We start from the raw sequence: 8,706 nt of genomic DNA, 5'->3' as shown, positions 1-8,706 counted from the left end.
AACCTGGCATTCTCCGTGGGCCCCACCAGCTGCGTTTGCTCTCTATCCCTGCCCTGCTGGGTCCCGGGAGGCTAACGCCCAAACGGCACCTCCAGGCTCCCTGGCCTGCCGGCTTCGGCTGATGGAGCCAAGAGGAGGCGCAGCCAGAGTTGGTAGCACAGAGAAGAGAGGTTGGTCAGGGATTTCGGGGCTCAGTGCTCCCGAGTCAGGGCTGCTGTCCGTCCTGCCTGTGACTCTGCGTCTGGGATGGGCTCCCCCAAGAGCAGAGCCCGAGGCCTGGACTTGGGATTCAGCGAGCAATTGGAAGGTGATTCCAGGGCTGGGAGGGCTGCCCGGGGAGGGAGGAAACAGTGGGACTAAGGTCGCTGTGTCACCTCCTGTCCTCTGCAGGCCGCTGAGGCGGCACAGGATGCCCCTGGGAGCTCTGTCCGAGGGTGGAGGCTCCAAGCTCATCCTCCGCTTTCCAGGGCACTTTCCTGCAAGCCAAGCAGGTGCCACCGAGAGGCCACGGCATCCTTGGGGCACTGCCTCCCTCTGTGCACAGCTCCTGGGACAGGGCCTGCAGCTGCAGCCCAGACCACAGGGCGGTGAGGGCCTGTGACAGCGACACAGAAGCCTTCACGTACTTGCCAAACAGTTCCTGCTGGGCCACTCTCCCCTCCACAGCGCAGGCCTTCCCTTCTTCAGTTCTTTGCTTTTCAGGCCAGAACCTGTCCCCCATAGCCCTGTCCATGCCCATGGCCCTGACTTCATTAAAGCCCTTCCATTGAACCAGCTGAGCACGATTCTGGCCTCCCTCCCCCCCACTGCGGGGACCCCCATGGACAGAGACGGGTTATTCTGGCTGCAAAACGGAGGTGGCCGGGACATGAGATGGCCATTATAGTTCAAGATGATAAAGGCATGAAGTAGCTGAGGCAGAGGGAGGGGCACTGATGGAGCTGGCACGTGTGAGTGTGTGTGTGTGAGTGTGAGTGTGTGTGAGTGTGTGTGTCAGTGTGTGTGTGTGTGAGACTATGTGAGAGTGAGTGTGAGCGTATGTGTGTGTGTGTGAGTGTGTGTGTGTGTGAGTGTGTGTGTGTGAGAGTATGTGAGAGTGTGTGTGAGCGTGTGTGTGTGTGAGCATGTGTGTGTGTGAGTGTGTGTGTGTGAGAGAGTATGTGAGAGTGTGTGTGAGCGTGTGTGTGTGTGTGAGAGCGTGTGTGTGTGAGTGTGTTAGTGTATGAGTGTGTGTGTGTGTGTACAAGTGTGTGTGTGAGACCCAGGCCATGCTGATCAGGCCTGGACCAGGCCCCTCTGCCTGTGATAGGAGCCCTTTAGCAGGAGCCACACAAACACTTGGATGTGGGAGCAAACCCCTGAGAGCGGATTCTCAGAAATGGTGTGAACAGGAGCAGGACCGCATGGGTGCAGGGACAGCATCCCGTTCATCTCCGCGTCCTTTCCCCTCAGTCTCGGGCTGCCAGCCTCCCCGTCCGCACCCGTGGGCCCACATCAGTGCTCACCGAATAACCCCCTTCCCAGTGCGGCTGCTGTTCCGATTCTTGCCAAGAGACCATCTTACTGTACAAGGTTGCTGTTAGGAACTGAATGTTTGTGTCATACGCTGAAGCCTTAATCTCCAGTGTGATGGTATTTGGAGATGGGGCTATTGGGGGTAATCAGGTTTAGATGAGGTCATGAGGTCATGAGGTTGGGGCCCCAGCATGGGATTAGTGCCTGGAAAGGAAGAGGAAAATGCCTGGCCAGGAACTACCCCTGTGACTCCATCTGGTGGCTTTGAGCAGTCCCGAGCCTCACAGCCCCAGCTCCAGCCTCAGGTTCCCTGAGCCTCATCTCCAAAATGAAAATGCCAACAGTCGCCACCTCAGCTGCATGGTGGCACCTGGTGCACACCAGGAACGCGGGTTAGGCAGCCCAGGGAGTGACTCTGGTCCTCACCTCTGCCCGAGTCCCCCAGGCCCCGGGGGGAATCGGAAATGCTGAGAAAGCACACTCGCCCTCCACAAACAAGTCCCAGTCCTCCGTGGTGGGGGCCTCCGATTGGTTCCCCTGTGTGCCAGTCGCTCAGCGAAGAGCTGGGGATTTTGTGCTTCCCCCCATCACTCTATTTAAAACAAAATCTGTTTCCTTGTGACTAATCGTGGTCACTCTGTGTGGGAGGGAGGGGATATGGAAGCAGAAAGTCTGCCACGAGCCCTGACATGAACCTTCGTGGTGGTGGCGGGTGCTGGGCAGATGCACAGGAGCAAGAGGTACTCCTGGGGCAGCAGCGTCTACAGGTGAGAAGGGCCACGGTCCCCACAATGCAGTTCAGAGACAAGACGGGGCGTGTGTCAGGCAGCCCAGAGGCGGCCGAGAGGCCACATGAAGGCTGAGGCAGGCTCCAGGCCACATCCTGGCGTTGTGTGTGTGTGTGTGTGTGTGTGTGTGTGTGTGTGATCTCCCTTCCCCCGCCCCCAACCCCATCAAGGAAAACGAGAATGCCCTGGTTCGGGTTTCTCCTCTCCCGGAGGATGTTGATCCTGGGCGTGCTGGGTCACTGTGTCTGACGCACAGCTTTTGGCGGGGGCTCACCTCGTCTTCCAAATCCATGACTCAAACCCTGCCCGGCGTTGATAACACATGGGTGTTTCCGCCAGACAGTGCGCCCCTCTCCCAGCTGGGGCGCCAGCCTGCGGCTCCTCTGAGGCCACAGGGTGTTGAGCTTGCGGAAGCATCGGCCTTCACCGTGGCAGGGTCTGCCTCAGCCCCAGCTGAGCAGAGGGGTGTGTGTGTGTATGGGGAGGGGGGAGCCAGTCCTGCCAGGTGCCCCCTCGAGGCTCCACTTCCTTCCCCAGAGAGCGTCTGTGCTCCGGGGCATTCGTTCAGCCACAGGGACCTTGCCATGTGCCGACAGCGCTCTCCCCGAGGAAGCGGGAGGGCTCTGCCTGGCAGCCGGCCAGGGCATTCAGCTGGAGAGGTGGCTCAACACCAGGATGTGCGCCCACAGGCCCCTCAGGACCCACACACTCACCCCAACTGCGGGACTGTCGGCTCCTGACAGCTCACAGCCCAGCCCCTCCGCAGGAATGGCCTCTGCCAGTTTCCTCGGGGGCAGCCTGCACCCAAAGGCCACGGTCCACAGCCCGGTGCCCTCGCTCAGCTGGGCAGCTCTGCAGGCCATGCAGCTCTAGAGCTCCCTGCAGGAGGCCGCGGTCACAATGAGCACCGCTCAGCTCCTCCCCTTGCCCAAATCCAGCCCCCCTTCCCCCCAACAGGAGCTGCTGGCCCAACCTCTCTTTAAGGAGGGAAATCCTCAGAAACAGCCCCATCTGACTCCCCCACCCTGTACTGGCCATCACTACTTATATGCCTGACGCTGGACCAATCGCTGGTAAAGGGACCGAAGATTCATTCTTGACTGAGACAATCAAGGTGTACCTTCCTCCCAGCCCCGGGCCCCAGAGGTGGGGGCTGGGGTTTCTTTCCTGCACACACTCCCTAAAGAAGAAGGGGGGGATGGCCCTGGTGGACCCTCAGCAGCGTCTGCCTCAGTACCTTAGGGTTCAAGGTCCCTGCAGAGTGCATGGAGCCTGACCACTTTCCAGTGGTCAAAGTTTCAATAAATGGAAAACATTATTTTCCAAGAAACTATTAGAAACCTTATTCTTTAAATTGTCCTTTTTAATTGTGATTCTAACGTTGCTTGGATCACCTAGAATAAGTGGACGTTCTCTTCCAAAAAGGGCCATTCCAGTCATTGAAAAGCTTTTTCTCCAAGTTAAGCCCAGTCTTGTCTCTGTCTTCACATGGTGGTGAAAACTTGCACTATTTTAGCTATTCTTTTCCCAATGTCCTCCAGTTTTTTATGCCTGGTGTCCACTAAATTCATGCTTCTAGTATGGTTTTGCCAGTATAGCACAGAACGCAACTATTGCTTCCCTTATTTTAATCTAAGTTAAGCTAGTTTTAGTTACAAAAGAAATTATATATATATATATATATATATATATACTTATATATATATTTATATATATATACTTATATATATATATTTATATATAGGTTTATATATATATTTATAGATAGATAGATAGATAGATAGATAGATAGATAGATAGATAGATAGATATATTCCCCCCAAAATGTAGACACACTTCAACAGCTGGTAGCTCAATTTTGAAAATGAAATGGAATAAACACTGCCTTTATAATTATTCAAAGTGTGTGTGTGTATATATTTTTGGGACACCCTATATTTACCAGAAAATTTTTAATAATTCTAGTGAGCTTTTAAAGAGCACTAGTGATATTATTCTCCTTCAGATACCTTCTTCCACAGTCTACCTTGAATCTACCCATGTCTTCCATTTCATCCTCAACTTTCCACTAATGCTGTCTCTCTTCAAAGCCAGCTGCCTACAGCCAATATAAGGTCAAATATGTGTTTTCAGGAAGTGTCAGCCCCAGGTTCAGGCACATTCTACGAAAGCAGTGGATTTGGATACTCAATTAATTTGTTCTCCCTTTAGCAGTTTTGGAATTATCTTCCTTATTTTCTATTCTATTTTCTATTAATGCAGCCCAAGATAACACTGGTTTTGGGGGTCTTGTAGGCACCACTTTTTTTACGGTACCCTCATCACATGTTCTTGATTCATTGTGAGGTTATTATTGAGAGCAAGTATTTGTATGTGCTGCTACTCGGCCAAGTCTCCTTCTTCTTGTAGAATTTGTTCAGTTGGCTCCGTGGGCCAAGTACAGGGCCTTTCATTCATGCCTATAACCTTTCATCTTCTTGGGTTTGACCCACTGCTCTAACAAGAAGGTCTTTGGATACTGGTTCTGTCACTTAACAAATCCAGTATCTCTCTCTTAACAGGGTCTAGAAACTGCTGTGAAGAATGTTCTGCAAATGTCAGACAGTAATATGTGACTCATGTCTGCTGCCAGGAATTTCAGGCGATTTCACACTACATTTGTAGCTAAGCCTTTCAAATTCATGACCAAAGAGGGCTGCTTTTTCTGCATCTTCCTTTCTGTTTTGCGTATGTGTGCCTTGTGAAACTGGCAAGGCATTTAGAGAAAGATGGCTTTGTAGGAATTCAGAAAAAGGTAGGGTGGCCGCAATTGCAGGTGCCCAGGAGGCCGGCCCTGGCCATGTTGTCTACCTGTCCCCACAAGCTACCCTTTGTGAAGGTTTTGTCTCTAGTGGCTTCACATCAGCCTAGATACCAAGTCTAGGTGCCTGTCTCCAGCTTCTGTGGTCTTTACTTCCCTGCTTTTTCTGCCTCAAAAGACCTATAATAGGCTCACCAATGGTGCCCATGATATCAGGTCTGAATCTCTGGAACTTATGAATATCAATGTACAGAAAAAGTGGTCTTGGCAGATGTGATTCAGTTAAAGATGTTGAGATGAGGACATTATTCTAGACTAGAGGCCCGATACACAAAAATTTGTGCAAGAGTAGGCCTTCCTTCCCCCTGGCTGCCAGCACAGCTTCCCTCCGGCACCCGGGACCTGGGCTTTCCTCCTCCCACTGCCCGCAGGCACCCGGGACCCCGGCTGGCTTCGCCTGGACCACCTGCAATTACCTGGGACCCGGGCTGGCTTCCCCCAGGCCCCAGCTTTGTCAGGAAGGACGTCCGGAATGATGTCCAGAAGACATCCGGTCTAATTAGCATATTACCCTTTTATTAGTATAGCTTACCTGCAGGGGCCTTAATGCAATCACAAGTATCCCTCCAGGAGGGAAACAGAAGGAGATTTCACTACACACAGACAGAAGAGAAGGAGGCAATGTGACCACAAAGGCCGAGACTGTGGTGATGTGGCCACAACCCAAGGAATTCTGGCAGCCTCAGGAGTCATGAGAGGCTGGAACAGATCCCCTCTTAGGACTTCTGGAGGGAACATGACCCTGCTGACACCTCAATTTTAGCCCAGTGAGACTGCTTTCAAACTTCTGGCTTCCAGAAGAGCAAAAAAATAACTCTCTGTCATTTAAGCCACTAAGTTTGTGGTGGTTTATCATAGCAGCCCTAGGAAACTAGTCCAGACCTTAGAACCCCCCTCCTCGCACACCCCCTCCCCCCCCCCCCGCAGGAAACACCAAAGTTCTGCCCCTCTCCTCCCCACAGCAGATCTGTCAGAGCTCCTGCACCCCCACATTTGGGTTGCTTTACATTCACTTTTATTGACCACAAATTTTCTTTCTTTCTTTCTTTCTTTCTTTCTTTCTTTCTTTCTTTCTTTCTTTCTTTCTTTCTTTCTTTCCTTCTTTCTTTCCTTCTTTCTTCCCTTCCTTCCTCTAGAGAGGGAGGAAGGAAGAGAGAGAGAGAGAAAGAGAGAGGGAGAGAGAGAGAGAGAAACATTAATATGAGAGAGATACATCCATCGGTTGCCTCCTGCACCGGGGATCAAACCCACCACCTTCCAGTGTATGAGACAAGGTTCCAACCAACTGAGTCACACCAGCCAGGGCCATTGTCCACATCTTTTGCTGACAAATACTTCCTATGCTTTTCAAGCACCAGTCCCCTCTCCACTGCCTCTCTCCTGCAAGTACCAGCCCCCTCTTCATTGCCCCTCTCCTGCGAGTACCAGCCCCCTCTTCATTGCCCCTCTCCTGCAAGTACCAGCCCCTCTTCACTGCCCCTCTCCTGCAAGTACCAGCCCCCTCTTCACTGCCCCTCTCCTGCAAGTACCAGCCCCCTCTTCATTGCCCCTCTCCTGCTTCATGGAGAAGAATAGAGCTGCAAGATGTGGGCTCCTCTGGGAGCTCCCTCCACGTCTTAAGAGAACCGGCCATAGCACAACTCAGGGGTATGGGGGCGTGCACGCACACCCGCACACACGCACGCACGCACGCACGCACGCACACCTCTGCTCCACCTGCTGGGAGTTTAGCTTATGTATCTCATTTGCCTGCTGGATCGCTCTGGCCAGAAGGGCTCTTTCTCTTCTCTTTTTTTTCTTCTCTCTGAAGCTGTGAAGCTCCCCGCTTGCTCCCCTATCGAGACCTTCCTTCCTGTACGGCTCTCTTCCGTGTGCCCACTCCCAGCACACCTGGCAGGACACCACCTTCTTTCCCCCAAAGGGCAATGCATGCAGGGCTGGGTATGTACGTTTGCTGAAGATTTAGCAGCCAGAGTGGGCCATCACAGCACCATCGCACACTGAGTGTACAATTAAACCATCACTCCCAGTCACACCTCTTCCTAGGAGCCCCTTGGTCAGGCCCGCAACCGAGGACTGCCAGGTGGCCCCTCTGGGTGGAGTCCGGGCCTCTCCCATCTCACTGCGCTCCTCGCCCCCTGCCCCTTGGCATCTCTAAGCAAACTTCCTTCTTCCCAGCCAGGCCAAGGACTGCACAGCCTCCGGCCCCTTCCCGAGCCTGGGCTGCAGCGCCTACCTTTGCAGATGCTCACATGCTCTGCTGCACAGGCCATGGAACCCAGCACCCCCCCTCTCTCCCCCCCTCCCCCCCCCGCCCCCCAGCATCGGAGCAGGCGTCTGGGATCACAGCTCACACTTTTTTTTCACAGCCCAACTCAAACACTCAGGCTGGGATGGGATGACCTCTCTCTAACCCCTCCCACCCCCATCCAAGAGCACAGGCAGAAGGAAGTGCACTTTGCACCTCGCAGCCTCCTGGCTGGTGAAACACGATGGTCCTCAGGACCCGCCTTCGGGGACTGGTGTTACTTCACCCACAGATAATGCCCCCGGACCAGCCGTTCTCTCTGAATCCCAGCGGGCTGCTTCTCCAGGAGGGTTACTCGGAGAAGGAGGAAATGAGCTCATGCAACGCTAGACGGCCCCCTCCCCAAACCAGGATGCCTGGGCTCCGGAGTCATCTGCGCAGGGAGCAGTGGGGGGGGGGGGGTGCGCTGGCTCCTGGCGCTGGAACAGCACTGCAGCCTGGGTGGCTTCCAAGCACAGCAATGACTTGTCGGGGTTCCAGAGGCAGGAGGTCTGAGGTGGGGGGTCAGCCAGGCTGACTCCTGGGGCCTCTGAGGGAGAGTCCATGCCTCGCCTCTCTCCTGCCACCGGTATGGTCACCAAGAACGAGTTGCCTTGGCCACTTAGGAGCGACAGCTGTTGGCTTCAGGACCCTGCACTGGCAGAGCTCTGCCTGCTCCACACCCTTCCCGGTGCCCCCGATGGGCAGGTGGAGTCAGGTGGCTGGCAGAGCCGAGGAGAGGAGTTACGTGTTGAAAGAGTTGGGAGAAGCCCAAACGGGGCAGCAAAACAACGTGAGAAGAAAACTGCCCCCCAGGAGCCTTTGCCCTCTGAGCCTGGTGGGCTACCGTCTCCCTCCACGCCCACAGGAAAGCACAGCCTGATGCCACACTCTCAGGTGACCGCCCCCTCCACGCGGCTGGAGACCAGCCCAGGAGGCCCCCAAGGAGCAGCGCCCTCCCCCCAACACCCTGCGGATGCGCCACGACAGCCCTCCTCCTCTCCCGGGCAGCTTTCCAATCAACCATCTTTTCAGCGAATTCAGCTGTGCGATCTGCGATCCACGGGCATGTCTCAATGAGCTGTAAATAATGAGCGTTACAACCAGCGCAAGAAATCAATGGAGAACTCTCTGCCCAAGCCTCTCATCAACAGCAATTAACAGCCACCAGCCAAGTGGCCCGGGGGATGTACCGGGTCTGGGGCCCCAGCCTTCTTCCCGCTCTGGGTTGGCCCAGGCCCCTCATCTGGGGGCCG

This window comes from Myotis daubentonii, chromosome 4 (assembly GCF_963259705.1).
Source record: "Myotis daubentonii chromosome 4, mMyoDau2.1, whole genome shotgun sequence".
In the NCBI taxonomy this organism is placed as follows: Eukaryota; Metazoa; Chordata; class Mammalia; order Chiroptera; family Vespertilionidae; genus Myotis; species Myotis daubentonii.
This window is presented reverse-complemented; position numbering follows the sequence as displayed.